Genomic DNA, 26,421 nt, shown 5'->3' on the forward strand with positions numbered 1-26,421 from the left:
CAGCACTTGGCTTGATAGGATGGGAGGAGAAAAAGAGTGCAGGAAGGATCAGGAGATACGCCCACTCAATGGGGTACATTCATGCTTCCAAAATTCAAAGTAATATTTAACATAATTGAAAAGTTACATAAAATGCTCTTCAGAACTAATGTAGAAATGAATGAGTAGAATCACTGAAGCTAGAAAAGCGGTGCATTATCAATGATGCAAAACTCATCCACATTCCAAACAGTCTGAAGTATACTGAGTCTAGGAGGATTTTAATGTAGCTCAGCTCTTCGCTGAAAAAGTCAGCACTCTTTTACAAGGAATAAATGAGCATATCATGTGCATGCAGGAGTATCAAAGGCAAAGCAGTGAAAGGAATGGAGTATAAGGCTGGACAGCTTATAATTAGGAGAATATTTTGGATAAACATCATTTCCTCATTCACTAGTACAGTATCTACATAGATGCTCACAATATAGAGTTTTCAGAAATATGAACGTTACTTAAAGACAGAACAATAAATTGAAATCACCTTACATATTATTCATTTCTTTGTAATGAAAAGGTTGGTAAAATTGAGAAGTGTAAGTAAACATGTAAAAAATGTAGGCAGATTCGTGTTCCTAGGTCAGAATATAATACATTTTACTTTGTTTTTGGTCCTTCATATAATCCCCCAAATAAGGAGTTCAACCCTGAAATAAATAATCATAAGACAAATGGAGAGGGGAAATGTTAGGTAACAGAAAAGAGAATTATTTTTGCCTTTCATTTTTAAAATTTCTTTTAGTAATATAAATCCACATATTAAATATAGAATTTAAGACCTCCTCAGTAAGAATGAGTAGACTTCTAAACACTTTTCAGATTAATATCCAAAATGTGCATCTTAATTGTATACCTAGAATATCATCAGACGTATTAAGATAAATTAGAATTTGGGCATTTCTCTTATATTTTAAACATCGCAAATACTAAAATGTATATGTAATTCTGGAAAACAGCAAATACTTATTACTTACACTTAATACTTCCAAAAAGATGTACCTCTCCTTAAGAAATTTGATGTTACCTAAACAAATGTCATCTGAATTAATAAAATTTATGAGGAATTGTTGAATTTACTTGGTTTCATGGATACTATAGTTTAATTAGGAATATAATAATAGTTTTGTATTCCAGAAGTATACACACATATACACATATAGTAAACATTTTAAATATGTCATTAAAGGATATCAAATGAACAATGAAGAAATCATACAAAAGCTTTTATTTTATTTTATTTTATTTTATTTTATTTATTTATTTATTTATTTTTTTTGAGGCGGAGTCTCGCTCTGTCGCCCAGGCTGGAGTGCAGTGGCCGGATCTCAGCTCACTGCAAGCTCCGCCTCCCGGGTCTACGCCATTCTCCTGCCTCAGCCTCCCGAGTAGCTGGGCCTACAGGCGCCCGCCACCTCGCCCGGCTAGTTTTTTGTATTTTTTTTAGTAGAGACGGAGTTTCACCGTATTAGCCAGGATGGTCTCGATCTCCTGACCTCGTGATCCACCCGTCTCGGCCTCCCAAAGTGCTGGGATTACAGGCTTGAGCCACCGCGCCCGGCCCATACAAAAGCTTTTAGACAATTTATACAGTTATGCTTTGAAGGTTACCTCATAACTAGAGGTCCAAGAGAAAAGGAAACCAATTATGAACTTGGCAATTACAAAGCTAGCCGCAGGATAATGTCATGGAAACTAGTATTGGGAGATGATCTTCCACGGGTCCTTGCACTCCTTTATGTCTTGCTGCGTATACCAGTAACACAAGTCCTTTCTTCAAGCTGTGATTTCAGTGAGCAAGCTTGAGGAATTGGTTTACTTCTCCCCTCAAACATTGGGTTTGCTTATCTTACGGGCTGCAAATGAGGACAACGTTTCCTCTCCTGAAACACAACCCACTGCATATGCTGGATGCCGTCTTAGTCCACCTGTATTGACCAGGTAATATGGGGCTCAGGAAACTGATGCCACCTCTCTGATATTTCGGCAACTGCTTTTGCCATAAGTAAGAAAGTCTGTAAACTAGGAGTGTTGTGTCTTTTCTTAGCATCTGTAAAACCGTTGCAGGCTAATGTGTTAGCTTGCAGTAAGATAATATCTTGAACCCTTCGTAATTCTCAACAATTAGAAAGAGATTTAAAGCAATATCTATCAGTACAATACATTTTTCAGAAATACTCAATTAATTACATGTGGACTGAGAGGAAGAGGGAGCCTGCAGTGTTTAAGAATGGACAAATGAGAACCATGGAAGCACTTATACCAGGATAATCAAGCTTAGAGGAATACCTGAATATTTGCCTCAGAATTCACAGGCTCATCAATTATTTTCAATCATTTCCTGTAATGAAAACTGCGGGTTATTACAAATAAGCAGTAAAGGGCTCACACTTGTGAAAACTATAAAATTCTGCTATGAGAAGTACAAGGTGACAGCCCTTTTATGTCCTAGGTAACCTTCCTCAACTACTCTAATCATTGATGATGCATCTATTATTCTCCTTCTCATGTATGGAGATCTTTTAAAATATAAGTTGAATTGGTATTTATTTTTTTCTCTATGGCCTGAGCAGTGATTGTTTTATCTGTATTTTCCCCCTCTGGCCATAGTGTAATTTCTCAATATATAAAAAATGAATTGTCTGCATTAAATTTACTTGACTAAATTTAGATGATACAAAAATCCCTCTGTAGTTGTTAGGTACTGAACTCCCATTCTGGATTTCAGAAGCTATCTCCATTTTTTTCTCTTGGTTGTACCAAGAAAATGAACTGTTAAGTGATTTTCACAGTCTCTACCTGAAAAGAGAGATTTTGAAGTAATTTATGTGCCTTAGAGAGTAGTTAGTGTGCACTGTGCTGTAAGTTTGAGTCATGATTAAAGCCGGCAGGGAATTGATGTCACTAATGACCAGTTAATTATAGGCATCAAACAGTCCTTAAAGGAGATTTGGAATATGTGATATCATTAGGCTGAAATGTAATTCTCCAACTTTATTCGTATTAAATTGGCTTAGTATATTTTCTATCCTCTTGTATGTGTGTTTTTAATGAACCACAGCATATATTTCAGGACGCTGAACAAGGCTGAAAAATGCAATATAATCTAAAATAATGTGGAAAGTGCAGCTACTAAAAATGTGCTTATGTATTTCTGTCAGTTACACTGGATTTACTTTAAAATGATTGATTGATGCTTCTAAAATTAGTAATGTTATAGGATAGATGATGACCTAAATACTATTCGCATTTCCTATCACAAATTTTGTCTACAAATGTGTAGCATTTCCATGCATGTTACTCACTTCACACATTTTGCAATGAGTCTCCTATCTGGTTGGTAGAACAATAATCACTTTGTGTGCATGATGAAGTTTCTTCTCTGATGGGAGTAAGTAGGTGAATGTAACTTAAAAAACTATGGCAACTAATGTCATCACAATCACATCAGTTTGTACCTTCAAAACCTTAAATGTACAAACAATAAGGAAGATTCTAAATGTGTGCTTAATGGAACTTCTGAAACGAGAAATCATGTATAGACTCAATACACACCAAAAACGCTTGCATGTAGTAAGAAGAAAAAAAACTGTTTTATTAATATTATTTCTCAATAATTTGGGGTTTGGTATTTTTCTGGTTTGTTTACGTGACTCATAGCTCAAAAAAAGAGAAAGGAAGGGAGAGAGAGAGCACACACATGTATATACACACACACAGACACACACATATATATTTGTGGTGAACATCTGGGAGAGAAAAAAAAGATGAAGGAACTGGAGACATTGAGAAATGTTTTCAGACTACTATGCTATTCTGGACCCTGTGAAGGAGAAAGGGTAAGAGGACAAGTTGGGTTTGACGGTCTAGAACTGCAGTAGCACAGTTCTAACAGGGTTTTGACTAAACCAATGCAGTGTGTTCACGCCTCAGTTGCCTATCAGAAGGCAAGAGGGAGCCATTCATTGCAAGAGAAAGCCTGCCTTGGATCTCTGCTACATTGAGTCATTGGCTGAGCACAACCTGTAGAAAGCAAAGCCTTGTTGTTAACATGGTGATGAGCATGAATCTGTTGTTAACATGGTGATGAGCAGAGAATCTGGTGCTGTCTCTAAATTGTGCTTTGTGTGGCAGCAAATCTGAGTCAGCAAATCTGAGTGTTGTCATGGTCATCACTGTTCCCCGATACTTCCTTGCACCACACAGATCTATTTCTCTACACAGGTTCAGGGAGCAATTTCTACATTGGGTGGGAAGGAGTTGGACTTGGGAGAGAGAGGTTCGTGGGAGATATTATAGCCCCATCATCAAAGTTGATTTGGGGGCTCTAACTTGTATTGATCCCTTACTTCCTCTGCTATTTATTGTTAATTTCTCTAACCCTCAGCTATCAACTGAAAGACCTTAGCTCTTGACAATGTATCTCTGCTTGGGGTTGCTACATGTATTCTTTCACAGCTATGGTAGGATAAGAGAGTTCTAGGAGCCCCCAAGGTGATTGTCTCAGCTCCACATATGTTCCTGCCCGTGGGTATTGTGGAAGGTGGCCCCACCTCCTCTTATGGATCAGGTCAATAACCCTTCGCAATACAGTGACTCATGTTCTCATGTCATGGCTCCTATACAGGAGTCTTTCCTGTCTTCTCACATTATCCTATTATTTAATTATTAGTGAAATATGCTTTTGTTGAACTCATTTTATTTTTTATGTCCGTAACCTCCATTTTTATATTATCCTGTAATCTTAATAACATGTTTCTATCAATTTATTGAGTCCATGTTGTTCAAAAGCATAAAAGTATTTATGGAATATTTCTTCTTTCATTTGTTTCTGGACGGTAAAATAAAGCATATAGTTGTCTCTATCATTCTAATGGCCAAGTTGTAACTATCTATTCAGTGATCCATTTTAAAATGTATATCAGCCGGGTGTGGTGGCTCAGGCCTGTAATCCCAACAATTTGGGAGGCCAAGGCAGGCGGATCATGAGTTCAAGAGATCGAGACCATCCTGGCCAACATGGTGAAACCCCTTCTCTACTAAAAATACAAAAATTAGCTGGCAGTGCTAGTGTGCACCTGTAGTCCCAGCTACTCAGGAGGCTGAAGCAGGAGAATCGCTTGAACCCAGGAGATGGAGGTTACAGTGAGCCGAGATTGTGCCAGTGTACTCCAGCCTGGTGACAGAGGGAAACTCTGTCTAAAAAAAAAAAAAAACAATGTGTATCAAAAACATATTTGCAACCAAGGTGATGTCAGACAAGATCGACAATGACAGTGTCAGATTAGCAAGGCTTTTATGCAATCATATGCCCATTTTTATCTTTTCATGATTTTACATAAGTATATTTTTATTTTCCACATATTTTTTATTGTTTTTACATATTTGAATTGTATAAAGTCAAACAAAAAATATAAATTTTTTGTTTTAGTCAGATTTTAGCACAAAAAGCCTTTATACTAAAACAATTTATCTTAGTAAATAGAAACTTTTAAAAAAATTTATATACTTAAGGTTTTTAAAAAGAAAAAAATAATGCATCCTTCCAGCCCTTAACTTAAATCTTCACCACAGTTAAGCTTACCAGATTTAACTTTTATAAAGCACAATAAAAACAATTTGGAAGACTTTGGGGGCCACTTTCTTTTATTTTCTAAATTAATTTTCTCCTAACCAGAGCAGTGCAAATAGAAAAGTAAAATGTACAGTAAAAATAAAACTGATTTTTAAAAATATCTTCATAAAACTTTAAAGTTGCTCTCTAGGGTCCTTTTTAGGCTGGCAAAGTATGGTTTTAAGACAGGAACTTTCTTTTCATCAAAATCTTAATTTAAAAAGTTCAACCAACCACCAACAGACAGATAAACAAGTAAGCCCAAAGGGAAAGCCTGCATAATTACAAGTGCTCAGAGCCTGAGCTATTTCTAAACACTGGCACTCGGCTCCCTGGAGGATGTTTCACACCTGCTTACCCAAATAAATGCCCATTCTAGTTTACTTTCCCTGTGCCTCTTTCACACTAAATCACCAGCCCTTTTGTGTACAAATGTCTTTTTCCTGATAAAACGTTCCTCTTATACCTAAACTTCAATCAGCACAGGCAAGAGTGACTCAAGATGTTTAGTAATTTTATGAGCCCTTTTCCCAAGATTCTCATTGCTCTAATAGCAATTCTGTTTATTTTAAATACGATCAAGTTTAAAACTTCATTTCTTTTCCCTTTTCCCTCTGTTCTCTTTTCTTTTTTCCTTCTATAATTGCAAACTCCATCTCATCTATATTGCACAAATATAACTCAAGATTATGGTTATGCAAATTAAGAAACATTAAAATAAACCTATTACCATTTCTCAGTGCTTCATTCTGAAGCCACATGGCAGCCTTTAAAATGTTGTGTAAAAGTCACTGACCCCCTCCAACATGAGTCAATTTATTGGTTTTCCAAGTAACGCAGTTGTGGTCATGATATTTAATATGATTTCTTAGCAATCATGAACTGAGAAAAAGCTGCTAATAGTTAAAACAGATATTTTCATCATTATGTTTATATCCCATTTAATTCTGTAACAAAGAGTTATTTTCGTCTTTACTATAGCTCTACAATTGAAATAGGTAAGAAAGCAATTTCCATCATGGATTACTGACATAGATTATCAATTATCATTAAAATGACCTACAAATTATAAATTTCAAGATGGTCTCTGGTGGATATAACAAATGAACATTATGCAATCTATTATCAAGACAATGTGTTTAAAATTTTATTTTAAAGCCTTTAGTTACTATTTAATAAAGCTGTATTTTGAGAACCAATTTCCTAGGGCTAAGAAAATTGTTCAGACTACTACCAGGTTTCTCATCCTAAATCAAAATGTCACAGAGAGAAAAAGCAAAAATCTGTATTAGATAGAGGAGAGGTTAATAGAAAGAAGGCGTAAAGGATACAAGATGTATTAACGTAAAACTGAGACAGGAAAAGGATTTCATCTATAGTTGTATAAATTTTCTCTATTAGACATTGGACTTGGGAAGGCCAGTGTGATAGCTCGAGATCTTGAACTGAGGAAAGCCTGATACTGAGATGTCTGATTTGTGTCATGTTGGATAATCTAATCTTATATTTAATTTAAAAACATATATCTTTTTTGTTTTTTTCCTCATTTCAATACTAATTCTTACCTAATATTGTTATACCTTGTTCCATATATGTAAATTAATAAATTAAAATGTTGCTAATATTACTAAAATTCTTAAAGATTTTAGCTTGTTGAGATCGTTACTTATCATCCTTTTTGGAATATATAATGTATCTCTATCAGTTTAATTAAATGTATCTTCTTTCACACACAATTAATATGGTGAGGAAAACAGGCATAGTGACTACTGATGTTGAACATCTTTTCATGTGTTTATTTGCCATCTGTATATCCCCTTTGGTGAAAGATCTCCTCATGTCTTTTACTCGTTTTCTAATTGATTTTTTCCGTACTGTTGAGTTTGAATGTTCTTTATGTTTTCTAGGTACTAGTACTAATATTGTTTGGATGTTTGTCCCCTTCAACCTCATAATGAAATGTGATTCCTAATGTTAGAGGGTGGGGTCTTGTGGGAGGTGATTGTGCATATTGGGGGCAGAACCCCCATGAGTGGCAGAGCAGCATCCCCTTGGTGAAGAGTGATTTCCTGCTCTGTCAGTTCATGTGAAATCTGGTTGTTTAAAAGAATCTGCGATGTCCCCCTTCTCTCGCTTACTCCTTCTCTTGCCATGTGAGGTGCCTGCTCCTCCATGTGATGGGCCTGCTTCCCCTTTGCCTTTCGCCATGATTGGAAGCTTCCCGAGGCTCCATCGGAAGCAGATGGCAGCACCATGCTTTCTGTACAGCATGTAGAACCTAAGTCAATTAAATCTCCTTTCCCTATAAATTACTCAGCCTCAGGAATCATTTTATAACAGTGCAAAAACAGACTATAAGCATTTTGTCAGATATGTGGTTTCAGGTATTTTCTCCCAGTTTTTAGTTTATATAATACTTTCATCTTCTTTAGAGGGTCTTTACTGAGCACAGTGTTTTCTGCCCTCGGTACTTTGCTTATCCTTAGATTCCAAGACCTTCTCATTTTTTTCTAAAGGTTTTGAAGTTTTATGCTTACATCCATGACCCACTTGTGTTCATTTTTGTATAAGGTGTGAGACTTTGTTGAAGTGTGTTATTCTGCCTACGGCTGTCTAATTGCTCCACTCCCAATTGTTGAAAAGGCTATCTTTTCTCCATTGAAATGCTTTTACAACTTTGTCAAAAGTCAATTGGGCATATTTTTGTGGTTCTATTTCTGAGTTCTCTATTCTACTGCATTGATCTATGGGTTGATCCTCTCTGGAAATACCCTTGATTACTCTAGCTATATAATATCTTGCAATAGGGTAGATTGATCCTTCCCACTTAATTCTTTTTCTTCTCTCCAAAATTGTTTTAACTATTCTAGTTTCTTTACCAAATTTTATAAATTTGAGAATAATCTTATATATTGCTATTAAAATCTTACTGTGAAATTTTGGTTTTCTCAATACACCTTTTATTTAAGAATAGTCTTAGGTTTGTTTTTTTTTTTTAAAAAAATGGGAAGACAGGACAAAGAGTCCCCAGACACACCACATCCGGTTTCCTTTATTATTAACATCTTGCAGTAATATGCTACATTTGTCACCGTTGATATTGTTACCTAAGGTCCAGGCTTTATTCAGATTTTTTTCCTGTTTTTTAACTAGAGGTTTTTTTTTTTTTTCTATTCCTGATTCTCACTGGGGATACCACATTATATGTCATTGTCATGTCTCCCTAAACCCTTCTTGCTGTTATAGTTTCACAGGTTTTGCTTGTTTTTTGATGAACAGTTTTTAGGGAAACTAGTTAGACTGTCCCTCTACTGGAATTTGCATGGTCATTTTTTCAGGATGAGATTGGCTTTATGGACTTTTGAAAGACAGACCACAGAGCGAAAATGCCATTTTCATCACTTCACATCAACAGTGCAGACCAGGGATGTGATTTATTGCTGCTGGTGCCTGCTCACCTGGCTGAGGTAGAGCCGTCTGCTTTCTCCATGCTCAGTAGCTCTCTCTTCATCCTTTTCCATGCTGTGCTCTTTCAAGGAAGTCACTATGTGCCGCTTGAACTGGCCCTTGTGCTTCACCTTCTCGAGGCTGGAGTATCTGCATACACTATTATCTGCATACACTATTTGGAATTCTTCTGCACAGGAGATTTTTCTCCCCCGCATTTATTTATGTATTCAATTATTTGTTTGTGACAGTTAAACTCATGGATATTTGTATCATCCTTTGAGCTATAATCTACAACCACTTTATCTGTTTTGTTTATTAAATTGATCTCACTTTGGCCATTGGGATCCTTTTCAGCTGGGCCCTGAGTCCTGTTTGTATATTTCCATCATGGTTTGTGCTTGCTTTATTTACTTTTTTTTTTTCTGTTAGAGCACTTCCTTACATCCTGCCTTTGCAAGATCCTCCAGGCTTATTAGATGTATTTGCTATCCTAAATCCTAATTTAGGATTCCTATCATTGGCCATTTCTCTAAAAGTCTGGAGCATTTTCCCTTTGATTGAATAATGGTATCATAAATTGATCAGTGTTTTTAATTTTAAAAACAGCACACATCTTTTTATTCCAAAATGAATCACAATAATTATTACTCAAAGAGTCTCAGCAGGGGTGAGATTTAATCCCCCAAGAAGGGATAGTTTAGTAGAAAAAGCGTAGTAGAAAAATGTGTTATACTTATTGAAATTAAGGGCCTTTTTTTATTCTTAGACTTAAAGCTATTGATTTCAGACTTACAGGAGTGAGTCACACTTTATATTGTTCATAAAAAATGTTAAGCTTTCTATATTGCCTCAATAGATTAGATTTTTGCAATTTTCACAGTGGAGAGAACCATGATGCCAGTCCTGCAGTGGAGGTGACATACAGATGGACTTTATTATTGACTTCAGGTTTTTAAATTCCACCACTACATGTAAAAATAACTTTCTTCCTGTAGTATAACAACATCAAGTTCAAAAGGCCATAGCACCGTATTTTTACTTTTATATTAGTACAGATTAATTCCTGTTTAATGATAATTAAGATATCTTTTCCCCAAAATAGTTTTTCTCATGCTAATAATCCATTGTTATTTAAAACACATAATTTCAATATGATTTAATTTAATTGATCAGATAATTAAGGTTTGGGTTATAAAAAGTCAGTTTCTAGAGTTCCTTTCTTAATGGAATTTAGTCTTAAAATCACAGAATTTAATTTTTGTCCAAAATTTCTATATGATTTCATAGCATTATCAAAATTCTAGTTTAATCACAGCTTATTTACTAAGTTACTAGCTGTAATACTGTAAAATCTGTTTGCTAGAAAAACTCAAAGTAAGATGGAAATTTCTCAGCAAACATTAATTTGATGTCATTGAGGAAGTTATCTAGAATATATATATATATGCGTGTTTATATCTCAGTGAATTATATCTTCTAAAATAATATGTTCTTAAGCTTACAAACGAGTAAAACAAAATATGATTAACTTCATCTTAAAGGTTGGAACATTGTTTAAGCATAGTTTATTTTAGTTAATTTAACATTTAGGAAGCAACTACTATGTTGCAGAAATTGTACAAGACTCTGGACATGAGACAAATATGGTAACTACCTCATGGAGTTTGTAACTTGTTGGAGGTCAAGATAATGCTGTTTTATATCAGGTGCAACGGTGAATCTTAACAAAAATTAATATAGGAACATATTTTGTTAAGTTAATCTTAATTAAGCAACTTAATTTTGCAAAAAATATTAATGACATATTTTTACTGTCAAAACAGGGACTATGCTATTTTTAAAATAATCATCCAAGTTTTCTAGTTAATGCTATCCATTTAGCACACCCTCAATAAAATTGAAGGCTCTGTTTGTATAAGATGAAAAACTTGCTTTTCTTCTAATTCATTCAAGTGCCATTATCTTAGTATTTTAATTTAGGAGTTACTGTATTTCATGGTGTTTAACCCCATTGTTATGGGTATCAGGCAGATCAGCATTTTATTCTCAGTGCCAGACTTTACCAGCTGTTGTGACTCCAATTAACATATTTAATCCTAAATTTGGTTTTCACATCTGTAAAAGGAGAAGACAGTGCCTACTCACATGATGCTATGAAGGTTAATGCTGACAGTTTAGTGTCATAATCAATAACTCTGCTATTGAAAGATAATCAGGCCAGATAATATTTTTTCTAAATCTCATAATTTTTGTGATTCAACACCAGGTTCTAACAGAACGATTTATTGCAAGTAGTGAATAAAAAAGCCTATTTTTCTTTTTTCCTTCTCATATATTAATTGAATGAATGACAGAAAAACACTATGGGATAGTCAAATGAAGTCAGATAATTTCCTAGTGTTTGATACTCACATTTGGACTAGAGAGTTTAAATGACAACGAAACAGGATATGTTCCCTTAACCCCTTCACAGGACTCATGAAGGGATTAACTTGTTTCAGAGAGTCTAGCTCTGTTTCACAAATATTTCTTTCTGATGAAACCACATTAATGTTTTAATTTTTTTTAGAATATCTGTATTGTCTCCTTGAAAATCATATACCAACCTTCCCAGCTTTTGCTTTGTAATTAAATTTGAGTTCTGAAAAATCATTTTATCAGATTTAGAATTCACATTTCTTTTGTCAGTGTAATAAACACATAATGGTGAGTTCATTCTGTTTTTTTGTCACTGTGTCAACGAATTCTTAACAATTTTCTGACACCTAAATTTGCCAGACAGCCCTTCTTGTGTTTCAGATGAATGTAAAGTGAACTTGCAGCTTCCTAAAAGCACAGGGATATGGTTCTATATATATAAATATATACACTTGTGTATTGATATACAAGAAAGCAGCTGCACTATAGATTCCTTTGCTTTTATTGTTTGAAGTCATATTCACAATTCAAGCCAAATAGTTTCTTTTCAAAGTTAATGCACTCAAGTGGATGCCAGAAAAAAGAATGCTGTGAAAGCTGTCATAAATCTTATAATAGTCTATAAGAGTTTTGGCAATGTGTGCATCCAAATAAAGGGTTTTTGTTTTATGTTAAAGGCATTGTTTATAGGTTGATAAATGGTATGTTTACTAAAACCCACTTTGTGTCACTCTTATGCAAAATTATCTTTTAGCAAAGTAGATGGCTGTATTGTAACAAAGTTTAAAATAGAAAATTTATGTTTGTAGGCTTAATTTCCCTTTAGGGGTAGAAATCTTTCCCTACCCTAATAATCAAAAGGGTAGCCCAGCACCAGACAAGTAAGGAGATTCAATAAATACATAGTAAATAGATAACTAATTTATTGATTGAAAGACTGATGGAATTAATTAATTAATTAAAGGTAATTAGCCTTTTACCTAAAGGCTGTGATCCAAATGTGATCTTGCTTCCAACTTCCAAACACTAATTCTGTAATTAGAACATTGAATATCAATGTCATTATATGAGGGATTTATTTTCTAGTTAAAAAGGAGTCAAAGGTTAATACCGTATGACAAGCTCTGACGGCTAATTGGGTCATATATGGATTTAGTTCCCACCTCATTAGTGGCCCTACCCTTATTTTTATTTTCTTACTAAATCAAACCTGTCACGGAATATACGCTTAGACAGTTCAGGATCCTAACCATTTTCCCCAGTCCTTAGGAAGTTGCCTGTTTCCAGGTTTACTTATATCATCTCCTAAAGCTACACACGAGAGTAAAAATTGTTGCCCTTGAACTTACTTATCAATTTTCTCAGTCACAGCTTTTTCTGGTTACAAACACTAATTTGATATATTTAATTTTTGCTAGATTTCCTTAGATTTAAATTGGTCCTCAAGAAGTCCATGCTACCTTCAGGTGTATTTTAGTTTTATGACAATAAATTGAAAGTGAGGCTAGTCAACACATAAGTTATTTTTTTCTGTAGCAAAGTTTAATTGCACCAATGCAAAACAACATAGGAGAGTTCAGTTTAACCCCCATTATAGATAACCAAGGAATGATTTGTAATTTTTAGCAATTGTTTGCTTCAATTTCATATTCGTTTGCTTCCCTTACTGTTAATGTGACCCCATCCTTTCTTTTTCATCAGCTGTGTCTATTCAACTAAATAATCAACCAGAAAATTTCTTCATTTTTGTTATTATTATTATCTTTTAAGAATGTTACCACTCCCTGGCAATGGGAGTTCATTAGAAAAGCAGATGTTGAAACAGGTTTCCATTTTGCTGATTTTCAAACATTCTGAGAACTGGGGTCTCACCACATCTCCTCAGAGATACCAGCAAACCTGGATGGTTTTCATTACTCAGAGGTCTGGATGGTAGCTTTAGGATCTCTCTTTAACCTCAGAAAAAGAGAGATAGAGCTATTACTCACATAAAGCAAGGTGAGGAGGGCATCTGTTTGGAAGACATAATTTAGCTTGTGGTGTGGGGAACCAATGAGAATGAGAAGGCAATATATACAGGTGAGCTGCCTAGCTGCCTAGTGTTAAGCATCAGAACCTGAATACTACAGGGTACAGAACACACATGCAAGAGTGTGGCATAAGATATCATAACAAGAATGGGATCATTGGGATCAGTCAAAGGAGCATGCTTTATTATGGGATGTCAGGGCTCAAGCAGATTAAGGAGGGGCTTTGGGGTCAGATGTAGGATGGATGACAAGTGATATCCAAACCTATGTGGACTGATAATAGTTTCCAAAGTCAGGGAGACATATCCCTATATGTAAATTTTCATCAGAAGAGTGTGAAGCCTGTGATACACTGATGTTACCCAAAACCACAACAAACCTCCCACACAGTCCAAGTATCATCTAGATCAAAGGAAACTCCTGCTTTACAGGCATGAAACAAGGACATGCACGTCTAGTAGTATTAAAATAAGTTTTATGTCTACTCTCTTATAAGATATCTGCCTTTCAAAAAAGATTACAAGTATATGAAAATAAAATAAAAAATAAAAACTATAAAGAGACAAAGCAGTTCTCAGAACCATACAGATAAGACATAGATGTTGATCATATCCAACAGGAAATTTAAATAATTATCACTTATGTGTTAAAAGTTTTAGCAGAAAGCATAGACATTATGTATGATAATTTCCATGAAGATATGTAAACTAAAAGAAAGAATCAAATGTAAATGAAAGCACACACAAAAACAAAGATGAAGAAAATCTTCAATTAAGTCATCAGGAGACTAGATACAGTTGAGGAAAGAATCTGTGAACTGGAAGATCAGTCAAGAGAAATTACTCAGACTGAATTATAAAGAGAAAAGAGAGAGAGAGAGAGATTTTTTAAAAAATTCAGTTCTAAGACCTTTGGGACAATAACAAATTGGTACACAATAATGGAATCTCAGAAGGAAAAAATAAAATGGGCCAGAAGAAGTACAAAGAAAAATGACAGAGCCAAAATATCCAAACTAATAATAGATAGCAAACTCACAAATCTAAAAATCTTACATACTACAAACATTCTGAAAGTACATCATATTTCTTAAACACACACATGTACACATACACATCTAACCATGTGCAATTCAATCTGTTCAAAACTGAAAACAAAGGGAAAATCAACACCAAGGACAAAGAAAACAATCACAGAAAAGAGACGTTATCTACATCTAGATGAGAGTAAGTATTAAAGACTTCTCATCAAAAACATGTAAGCAAGAAGATACACATACAAGAAGAATAAGATCAATTTAAAATGTAAAAAGAAAAATTTGTCAAACCAAAATCTATTTCAAGTGACTATATTCCTAAAAACTTAATGAGAAATTGATTTTCTCAAACAGATACAAGGCAACTCATTGCTAGCTGACCTATCCTAATATCTATGTTAAATGATGTTTTTTCCAGCTGGAAGAAATATCGTAACAATCAAATTTGAATCTATACCAAGAAATAAAGATGGGTGAAAGGTGAGAAAATGAAAATGAAATAAAACATGTTTCCTGTTTTTGTTACTAGCTGTAAGTTAAGTGACTGAAGAATGGTAGTGACCATGTATTTTGAGTTTATAACATATGTGAAAATAAAATACAATAGTACTTCCTGATCCATGGTTTTACTTTCCACAGTTTCAGTTACCTGCAGTCAACTATGATTCAAAATGATTAAACGGAAAGTTTCAGAAATAAACAATAAGTATTAAATAACACTTATATGTTTTGGATATGTCCTGACCCAAAAACTCATTTTGAATTGTAATCCAAATTATAATCCCCACTTGTTGGGGGAGAACTTTGTGGGAGGCAATTAGATCATGGAGGCAGTTCCCACATGCTGGTCTTATGATAGTGAGTGAGTTCTCATGAGATCTGATGGTTTTATAAGGGATTTTTCCCTGCTTTGCTCTACACTTCTCCTTCCTTCCATCATGTAAAGAAGGATGTGTTTCCTTCCCCTTCCACCACGATGATAAGTTTCCCATGAGGAACTATGAGTCAATTCTTTTATGAATTACCCAGTCTCCAGTATTTCTTCCTAGCACCATGAGAACAAATACAAACATAATGCTCTGAGTACTGTTATAAAGTTTCATGCCATCCCACCCCATCCAGTCCAGTACTTGAATTATCCCTTGATGTAGCTATATACACTATCTACCTACTAATAATATTTAAAAATAAGTGTATATAGGGCTTGGCACCATCCAAGATTTCAGGCATCTACTGGCGATCTTGGAAAGCATCTGACAAGGATAAGGGGGGATAATTGTGTATGAAAACAAAAGAACAAACCATCCAATTTAGATCTCGGGAACAAACTCTTCAAAGCATCTTATATGTCAAATGAAATGATAATACTTGAGGATAACACAAATTTAATTCAAATGATATTGTGAATCCTAGGCTAGCCAGTAAAAAGCCTTAAGTATGAATGATTCAGACATGTAGACATAATAGAATTTTTAAAAGTCAAGAATTTTGGAGCATTTGATATTTTACTATATTTGTAAACTAGTAAGTTAGCCAGCCAGCTTTAAGGATGCTGATAGAAGGCGTGAGGCTCATTGGTGAGAGACAAGACACTTTATAACTCATGTAGTTGATGACACACAGTAAGAGTAGTAGCCATGGGAACAGGCACACCCTTCAAGCCCTGATTCCCATAGAACATTGTGTCAAATGTTATTTAATAAGTGCTCACATAGCAGGTTGTGTTAAGGAGAGGGACCTTGAGTATGAGAACCCCCAGTCTGTTGAAGAGGACTGCCACAAAACCTGCCCAAGCTTTGTTTTGAACGAAGACAAGTTTTTATCATAAGAAATGTAAATTTAAAATAACAGAAATCATGCAAATTAAGTTTTCAAGGCATAATGGAATTTACCTAAAAATCCATAGCAATAAGATAACTTAAAAAGCCCCAAACATGTGGAAATTAAATGATATACTTTTAAATAACCCATAGATAAAAGAGAAAGCTTGAAGCAACGTTATCAGAATATTTTGCCTGAATGAAAATAAATTATAACATTGAATAATTACATTTCTGGTTATTATCCCAAAAAGATAAAAGCAGTTCATGCACTAGTCAAACGTGGATGCAAACCAAAAATCCACCAATATGTGAGTATACACTATATATCCACACATTGAATAACATTAAACAATAAAAAGAATGATGTATTTATACAGGTTACAACATAACCTGTTTATGAATGAACATAATTAGGGTTTCAGAAAGAAACCAGGCAAATAGATTCCATATTTCATCATGTACTTTTAATGAAATTCTTGGAAATGTAAAATAATGTACTCTCTCAGACAGGAAGCAGGTTGGGGATTGGAGTTCCAAGGAGAAATATAACATTTTTGAGGGTGATAGATATGTTCATTGTTTTGATTTTGTAATGGTATTGCAGGTGTATAAATATGTCAAAACATTTTCAAATTGTATCCTATAATTACATGCAATTAGTTGTATGTCAGTTATACTCATTGAAAGTGTTAAAATAAGTAAATGAATAAAGAAACAAACACATAAAAACCTTTATTTTGTGTCACATTTCAACATATCTGAAATCAGGGAAGTTTTACAATGGATGACACGATTTGTGTGCCAGTTATTAAGTTGTCTCCTGGCTCCAAATCTACCCTTCTGTACTCAGCTTTATGATGCTCAACTTCAGATTTTTTAAACCACATTGTTGCTTTGCTGCTGAGGTCATATTAGGATTTACGAACAGAGTGTCACAGAGGAACCCTTTAACTTTTACTAGGGTTTTGGAGCAAATCTATTGCCTCTTTTTCAAAGATCAATGCCTTCTTTAGGTATACATTGATAGGCACCAGTGGCTCCATTTACCATCATGAACTGTGTTTATTTGGCCCATGTATTATATTTTGTAAACACATAAAGGGTATTATTATAAACTGAAATAGTATATAATTGGCTTAAGAATGCCTGGAGGCATAAGTCAGTTACATGGCCAGGTGATCAAACTCCTACCTTTAGACTCTTCATGCACTGTCTTCTCTCGTTAAATTCACATCGTTAGCCTCATGGGGGTATTCCTTATAGGCAGTTGATCTAGGAATAAAACAAAACAAAAAAAGTGCTTGGGCCTGGTTCAGAGATGATTAAGCAAAATATATTTCATTGATCAAAAAAAAAAAAAAAAAAAAAAGAATGACTGGATCTCTATACTGCAATTCAGTGAAGGTAAATTCTCCAAGACAAAGGTAATTTAGGTAGTGTATTTGGTTGTCCAGTTTTTTTCTAAACACAGAAATGGCCGGAAGTAATGATAGATGTTGATTCTTGTCAGACTGTTAATGGTGAGGCTCAATGTTCTGGAAACTGAAAATAATTAGGATTGCTTGATTGGTGATTGATAGATCAGAGGCAGAGTTAAGTGGATAGCCCTCCCAACAAAGGGTATGATGCTGTTTGCATCCAATATGAATGTCACCAAAGGGCGTCCATCACAGAGGAGACTCAGTCAATGGAAAAGATGCATATTGTTTTGATACATGAACCTCTCTTATCAGCCACCTCATTATTTGCTCAAAGAGACTATATACAAACAGGTCATGATAGTGGGAATGAAGACTATTCATGGGCTCAACAGCAAACACTTTCCCTCCCCAAGTACTATTTGGGTCTTGCTAGTACTGCTGAGTGACTAATTTGCCACCAGCTGAGATCAACAGTGAGCTCTCAACAAAACATCATATGGCGAGGTAGGGGAGAAGGGGATAGCCAGCAAACACAGGTAGCTAATGAGTACGCTGGACCACATTCACCATGGGGGAGGCATAGATTTGTCTTCACTGAAATAAATGTTATGGATTTGGGGTTACTTCCCCTTCCCATAACACTTTCTGCCAGCACCTGCCATCCACTTGTGTATGGAATGTCTTATTTATATTCATGGTATTACTAACAACATTTCCTCTGATGAAAAACCGTATTTTGCAGGAAACAAAATATGCCTTCTCCTCAGAGGTGTAAGTCAGCCTTGTGAGCCCCTTTTTTGAAATTTCTAAATTTTAATAATTCTAATTTATTCTCATTGTTTTTCAGCCATTTTTGAAATTATAAATATCTTCAATAATTTAAAGTTATATTTGTTTATTTGTGTAATAACTTTATGATCTAGATTATCAAATAATTTGAAGAAATTATTTTATAGTTAGTTGTCCAAATAATTGCTGCTGTTTTTGTTTCTTCAGAGGACTCTGACTAATACATCATGTTTTAATGAGTGGCATTTTTTTGTTCTTGCTTTGCACACAAACTTATGTCTCTCTTATTGATGGCAGCTTAATTTGATGATATTGAACATTTAGCATAATAGTATTAATTCAGTTTTACACAGTGAATTGCTGATACAAGGACTAAGTATTTTTTAAAATGACATGGGAGCAAAAATATAGTTATAATGAATAAGATTGAATGTTTGATAGCACAACGGTGTGACTATAGCCACCAATAATTTATTAAATATTTTAAAATAACTAAGAGTAAGATGGGAATGCTCCTATTCATAATTATTTTGGCAAGAGTGCGATTATAGCTACTCAAATAGCTAGACATGAAAGCAAAAAAGGGATACATTAGAATTTTAAATTGTGACATAATTTTATTTTTAATATGTAAATGACAACTAACTCAGGATAATAATCTGGCCAAAGCTATTTACTATACTGTATCTGCATTTCAAGCTTAAATAGAGTCATCTAGTATGTCTAATACAATGGCCAGTTTTATTTACAATGGAAGAATATTAATTAGAAATTTGACAGCTCACTGATAGACAAAAATTACAAGTTTTAGAAATGAGGTAATAAAATAATATTTTTACATTTAATCATAAATCACATGCTTCCAGTAGTTTTATTAGTAATCATAATTCTGTTTGGTATAATTAGTTTAGCAATAAGGCAAACACACAGCTGAATTATGAGAGGAAATTGCTTAGGAAGAGCATTTATATGCACTGAAGAATCCAATTTATTCAGTAATAGAGCAAACAACATGTAACTGCTCTCTGTGATGCAGATTTTCCACAATGTTAGTACGTGTTAATCCCAGTATTAAACTTAGATACACTTCTAGAAGCAGGTACACAGTCCATTTGTGCCTGTGTGGTGTGTGCCTGTGTATGTGTGTGTGATATCTATATAATATATGTATTTTAGATATATGTGTGTGCATATAAACACATTTTTTAATTTAGTGGAGTAAAAATATACCCTTATAATAGATAACACAGGTACAACATCTTTTTCTTAATGGAGCATGACACTGCAAATCAACATGTCTTAAGAAAGGTAAATTTTTGTGAATATTTTATATACATTTTTAAATGACAAATTTATCTTAAATTGTCTGTTAATAAATAGATTATTCATTCAGAGTTAAAATAGCAGTCATAAATTTCATAAAGCAATTGGCTTTTTTTCTTCTCAGAGTAGCAGTCTCTGATACAAATAATTTAAAATTCCATCTAGCTTATACTTTATTCAACAGTATGCCTTGCCTTGCGTAGCCAAACAATTCAAGCACCATAAGAAAAGGTATGGTATTACACCAATTATCCCCAAACTGTAATTACTGAAACTGACACAAAACGGTTGATTTGTGGACAGCTATGTTTCTCTAATGGAGCTTGTTAATGGAAGTGAATTCTGTTCAGGAATGTTGTTTAATGCCATACCACTTATATTATGCTAAATTACTGTCAAACCTAAAACAGGAAACAGCCTCTATTGAGTCTTAATTAATCAAAACTATGTTGCAAACTTTTTGATTTGTGACTCCATACAAATTGGAGAAAATAAATGTAAACTAATCTACTGAAATGTAAGGACATCTGTATATTTTGGCAAGTCAGTTGATGGATTGCAGCACACAAGAAATTAAAATATGTAAATCTGAAAACATCTTCATCTTACAGAGTACTTTAAATATTTTTAAATGAAATATAAAAACTTGTTTTGAGACTTTTTGTTTAGCTTCTTTTCTGGAAGTTTCTTCAATCTAATATATTAAACACAGTATAGTTGATTTACAATTTTGAATATTTTCTTTTAAATAGATATTTATTTTTACATTTAACAAAAATAGTATCTATCCGTTAAAGACCAAGTGAAAATAAATATTTAAATTTGAAAAAACTCCAGACATTTATTTTTTCCTCTTTTAAATTGGAATTAAACCACAGTACTGTTTTGAAGTGTACTTTATACCTGATATACCATGCATATTATTATTTCATAAACATTTTATATTGATACAAGCTATATTATCTTGCAGATGTGCTGTAATTTGTGTACCCAAATTAATTTCATTAGACATTTAGTTTCCATTGCTCAAAATTAGTGATAATATACTGGAAAAATTTAAATACTATATTAATTTATATTGAACCTTTATAGAGCAAGAGTAAATATTCAAGGGCTTTTTTTTTCTGTTTGTTTGCATTTTTTTCCCTCAGCATGGGCAAATAGTTGGGATACATTCCCAAGTTTCACATATCTAACAATGTGCATATCACGTGTATGTTACAACATAAATTACTATTGATATCTTGTACCCCAACTTCTTTATTTTAATCTCTGTATATATTCTCTCAATATATTTTAATATTGTCAAAATAGAAATATCTGAGGCCATTTTTAGTTTTCTTCCACTAAAATTATAGCTTATTTTATGTTATTATGAATTAGAAAATGTATTTATTCATAACTCTATGAATGGTTATTGGAAATGTTCTTTAATCTTGGATGTAAAAATATCACTGCATTATTTTTCAGTGTTGTCTAGGTCCATGGTTGTGTTTCTGTTGTTGGTGTTTTATATCATCCCTCAGATTCTTGCCTGTTGAGTTCAATTATTTTCTTTAGGGACACCATTTTGCTTACAGTAGATTTTATGCTTAGGTCTTTTATGTCATATTCCTTCATTTTTTAAGACCTGTGATTTGAATACTTGTGATTATTTCAAGGCTGTCGTCCACACTGCAATTTAATTATTTGGAGATTTGTTTGTTTTTACAGTGATCATTGTAAAATGATCAAAACTGTGTAGTCTTAACCTAGTGAATAAGTAGAACTTTCCTATGACAATAAAAGGTCACATTCTGCATACCCAATTACCACACTTTACATTCACAAAAATAAACCAGATCACTAATAGCACAGATTTTTTGGCCTCATGTATTAGTTTTCTGTTGAGGCCATAAAAAATGAATACAAATGTAGTGGCTTAAAATAGCACACACACATAATCTCACGGTTCTACGGATCAGAAGTCTGAAACTATTTACAATGAGCTCAAAACAAGGTGTTGTCAGGCTGTCTCTCTTCCTGGAAGCTCTAGAAGATAATCTGTTTATTCTGCAGCTTCTGGAAACTTCTTTCATCCCTTGGTCATGACCCCCTTTTCTCCATCTTGAAGACCAGAAATGGCAAGTCAAGACTTTTTAACGGGATCTCACTCTAACTGTTCTTCCAATGTCACATCTTTTCTTAATTCCAGTCAGGATAGATTCTTTGCTTTTTTAAACATAAAGAATTTATTTATTATAATTTAAGTTCTGGGATACATGTGCAGAATGTGCAGGTTTGTTACATAGGTATACAGATGCCATGGTGGTTTATTGGACCCTTCAACCTATCATCTACATTAAGTATTTCTTCTAATGCTATCTGTCCCCTATCCCCCCACCACCTGGCAGGCACCAGTGTGTGATGTTCCCCTTTCTCCGTCCATGTGTTCTCATTGTTCCACTCCCACTTATGAGTGAGAACATGTGGTATTTGGTTTGCGTTTCCTATGTTTGTATGCTGAGAATGTTGCTTTCCAGTTTCATCCATGTCCCTGCAAAGGACATGAACTCATTTTTTTATCGCTACGTAGTATTCATGATTCTCATACTAATTCATGAGGTCAAACAAATATGTGCAACATTTTCTTTATCCATTCTATCATTGATAGTCATTTGGCTTGGTTCCAAGTCTTTGCTGTTGTGAATAATGCTGCCATAAACATATGTGTGCATGTGTCTTTATGGTAGAATGATTTGTAATCCTTTGGGTATATACCCAGTAATGGGATTGCTGAGTCACATGGTATTTCTGGTTCTAGATCCTTGAGGAATTGCCACACTGTCTTCCACAATGGTTGAACTAATTTACACTGTCACCAACAGTATAAAAGCATTCCTATTTCTCCACATCTTCTCCAGCATCTGTTGTTTCGTGATGATTGCCATTCTAACTGGCATTAGATGGTACCTCCTTGTGGTTTTGATTTGCATTTTTCTAATGACCAGTTATGATGTGGCTTTTTTCATATGTTTGCTGGCCACATAAATGTCTTCTTTTGAGAAGTGTCTGTTTATATCCTTAGCCGACATTTTAATGGGGATGTTTGCTTTTTTCTTGTAAATTTGTTTAAGTTCTTTATAGATTCTGGATATTAGCTTTTTGTCAGATGAAGAGATTGCAAAAATTTTCTCAAAGACTTGAATATAAGACCAAAACCATAAAAAACACTAGAAGAAAACCTAGGCAACACCATTTAGGATATAGGCACGGGCCAAGACTTCATGACTAAAACACCAAAAGCAATGGCAACAAAAGCCGAAATTGACAAATGGGATCTAATTAAACTAAACAGCTTCTGCACAGCAAAAAAAACCTATCATCAGAGTTAACAGGTTCTTTGCTTTTTAAGGACTCATCCAGTTAGATTGGTCTCACCCAGATAATCCATGTTAATCTCGTATCAAGACCTTCAACTTAATCATAGATGCATATTTTCTTCCGCAATGTAAGAAATCATATTCACAGATTCCATCCATTCCATCTTTATGCAACCTTTGTTCTGTCTACCTAATATTCTATTTAAATAGTTGAACAAACATAGGGTTTTTATTACTTTTTTTCATTCACTACAAGATTTGTGAGATACATCCCCATTGTGTTTTAGAAGATTGTTCATTTTCATTGCTATAAGATGTTCAAATGTGGAATAAAAAACTGTGGTGTATTGATTTATTTTACCATTGAGAATACTTATTTTCAGTCTAGTTTTGGGCTATTACAAAGAATGCTGTTATGACATTCTTATTATATGTATTTTGGCACACTCATATCTGTTGGTAGACTTATGGGAGTATATATTTATTCACTGGCCACATATTCCTTAATTTAAACTTCACAGCCATATAAGAAGGTTCCATTTCCTCTCATCCTCATCAATTACTGCAACTTTTAGACCTTTATTTCCATTCTTTTGTTTAAATTTCACCATTTAGTAGGTATAGATTGACATATCATTATGATTTTTCCATATTATGAAGTTAAGTGTGCTGGAAATATCTTCTACACTTACAGTTTGGGTTATCTTTTCACTCACTTGATGTTTTGGTGGTAAAAATTTTACAAACTTTAATTATTTTTATAAAATCAGATTTATCAATCTTTGTCCTCATTGATAGTGCCATTAGTGTTAAAATCATTTAGTACCCTATCTTCATGAAACTATTCTTCCATGGTATACTTTCTAGATTTTTGTTGTTTTTTATATTTTAAGTCTTTTATTTTAAATTTTATTTTAGCTGACATTAATAAAGCTATGGAAAGATTTTATATTAGATTTGCCTAATATGATTTTTTCTAATCTTTTATTTGTTTGGATTTGTGCTTTAGGTATGAAACTTATCAAAACAGCTATATGAATTTTACTGTTTATCTGTTCATCAATATTTATCTTTTAATTTGGATAATCATATGACACAAATTTTGTAAACTTTGAAAATAGAAAAGCTTATTTATGTAACTACTGAAAACTAAAACAAAGGTGATTTTTTTCTAAAAACGAACATGAGGCACAGTTGGTTTTACTGAATAGTTCTTTAGTTAAACATAGAAAGTCCTCCCAATGTTATATGACTAATACAAAATGAGGAATATAATTTAAGTCTTAATATGAGGCCAGCATAGGCACAACAAAACCATTAAATGATAAATATGTGTATAAGATTTATACATGAAATATTAACAAACTTTATCTCTAAAGCCTATACCTTTTCGTGTTTATCCCCAAAGAGTAAGTAGAATTTAATAAAAGAAAATTTATAAATGTAATTCAGTACAAGATAGAATGTTTTAAATGATGAATTGAAATTTTCAAAAGTTCAACATACATTAGTAACACAACACTTGTTAACTCAATAAAGTTAATTAAGCATAAATATTAAATTATCATCTTATATAGGAAAAATACTAGAAAATTCCCTTAAGTGGACAAATATGATAAAGATATCCAGTATCATTTTGACTCAAGAAAGATTTTTCTCCTGGGCACGGTGGCTCATACCTGTAATCCCAGCACTTTGGGAGGCCAAGGTGGGCAGATTACTTGAGGTCAGGAGTTTGAGACCAGCCTGGACAACATGGTGAAGCCCCATCTCTACTAAAAACACAAAAATTACTGGGGTGTGGTGGTGGGCACCTGTAATCCAGCCACTAGGGAGGCTGAAGCAGGAGAATTGCTTGAACCCAGGAGACAGAAGCTGCAGTGAGCCGAGATGGCACTGCTGCACTGCACTGCAGTCTGAGAGACAGCGCAAGACTTTGTCTTGAAAAAAAAAAATTTCATTTTTCTATGGTTCATAGATAGTAAAATTAAAGAAGATAAATCTGGATCACCTGATTGTTTATATAGACAATTTAATTTTTTATCTCAAATAATAAAACAATTTAAGATGATGTTTGATATAAAATTAATATTGAAAATCTTATACATGTTTTATATCAGCAAGAAACAGAAAATGTTACTAAATAAATTACACCATGTACAATAATATCAAATACCTCAAGATCATTCTAACTGAAGTGATATAAGATAGCTACAGAAAAAATATATATTTATGTGTGGATGTATATATTTAGGTGTGTATATATATAACTTTATATAAGTTAGCTACAAAATATATATATATTTCTGTGTGTTTGTGTATATGTATATATATAACTTTAATAATAAAGAAGACCTAGATAGATTTAAAAAGTGCAACATTTGTGTCTAGAAAGACTAGATACATGTAGATTTAAATTCTCCCAAAATTGCTTAATTGATGTAACCTAAAGAAAATTCCAATGTATTTTAATACAATTTAAAAGACATATTTAAAATGTATTTGGGCAAAATAAAGAGATTTGTTTTCTGGGATGGCAGTGTGATCCGCTCTGTGTGTCCTTTCTGCAGGAAAATTAAAATAAAATTCACCATTGAAAATTGAACATTATTTTAAAAAACAATTTAAAGTCTCTGAAACTTGTCCTAAATGTATGCAGCAAACGGGAAACTTTAATTTATGAAAATCTACAAAAATCTGGGTAGAAGTCTGGCTCATTTGAGTCAAGACCTGCTCCCCGCTCCTTAACTCCAAGAGATGGAAATAAACTCCAGGCACCTACACCAGGCAGATTCCACCAAGGAGACAGGGGTCCCTTCTCCTCTCTGTTCTAGCCTAAAGCTATGATGTCACTGGGGAAGAACAGGCCTCCAGAGTCTCTTATCCATCTCCAGGCCTGTCTTATGGAAGTAATATTCTGGGCAAGCATGGCTGAGTGGACTAGCTTTGTTTTCTCCAACCCACCTCCCACTCATAAGGCAAAGGTTCTGCTTCAGATAGGATACCCCAGACACTCAGACCCTTATCTCTCCCATACCCACAGGAAGGGTAGAGCTGAAGACCAGGGTGACCATCCCTCTCTCTGAGCACCCACACAGACAGAGCCCAGGCAACCCACTCTG

At 33.9% G+C, this 26,421-nt stretch overlaps 1 long non-coding RNA gene across 1 annotated transcript in view; it reads left to right on the forward strand.

Moving 5' to 3' along the window:
- LOC105476931 (uncharacterized) overlaps positions 1-26,421 on the forward strand; it is a 232,206-nt gene that overhangs the window by 34,127 nt on the left and 171,658 nt on the right. The window lies entirely within an intron of this gene.

The sequence above is a fragment of the Macaca nemestrina genome, chromosome 19, assembly GCF_043159975.1.
Source record: "Macaca nemestrina isolate mMacNem1 chromosome 19, mMacNem.hap1, whole genome shotgun sequence".
Taxonomy (NCBI): Eukaryota; Metazoa; Chordata; class Mammalia; order Primates; family Cercopithecidae; genus Macaca; species Macaca nemestrina.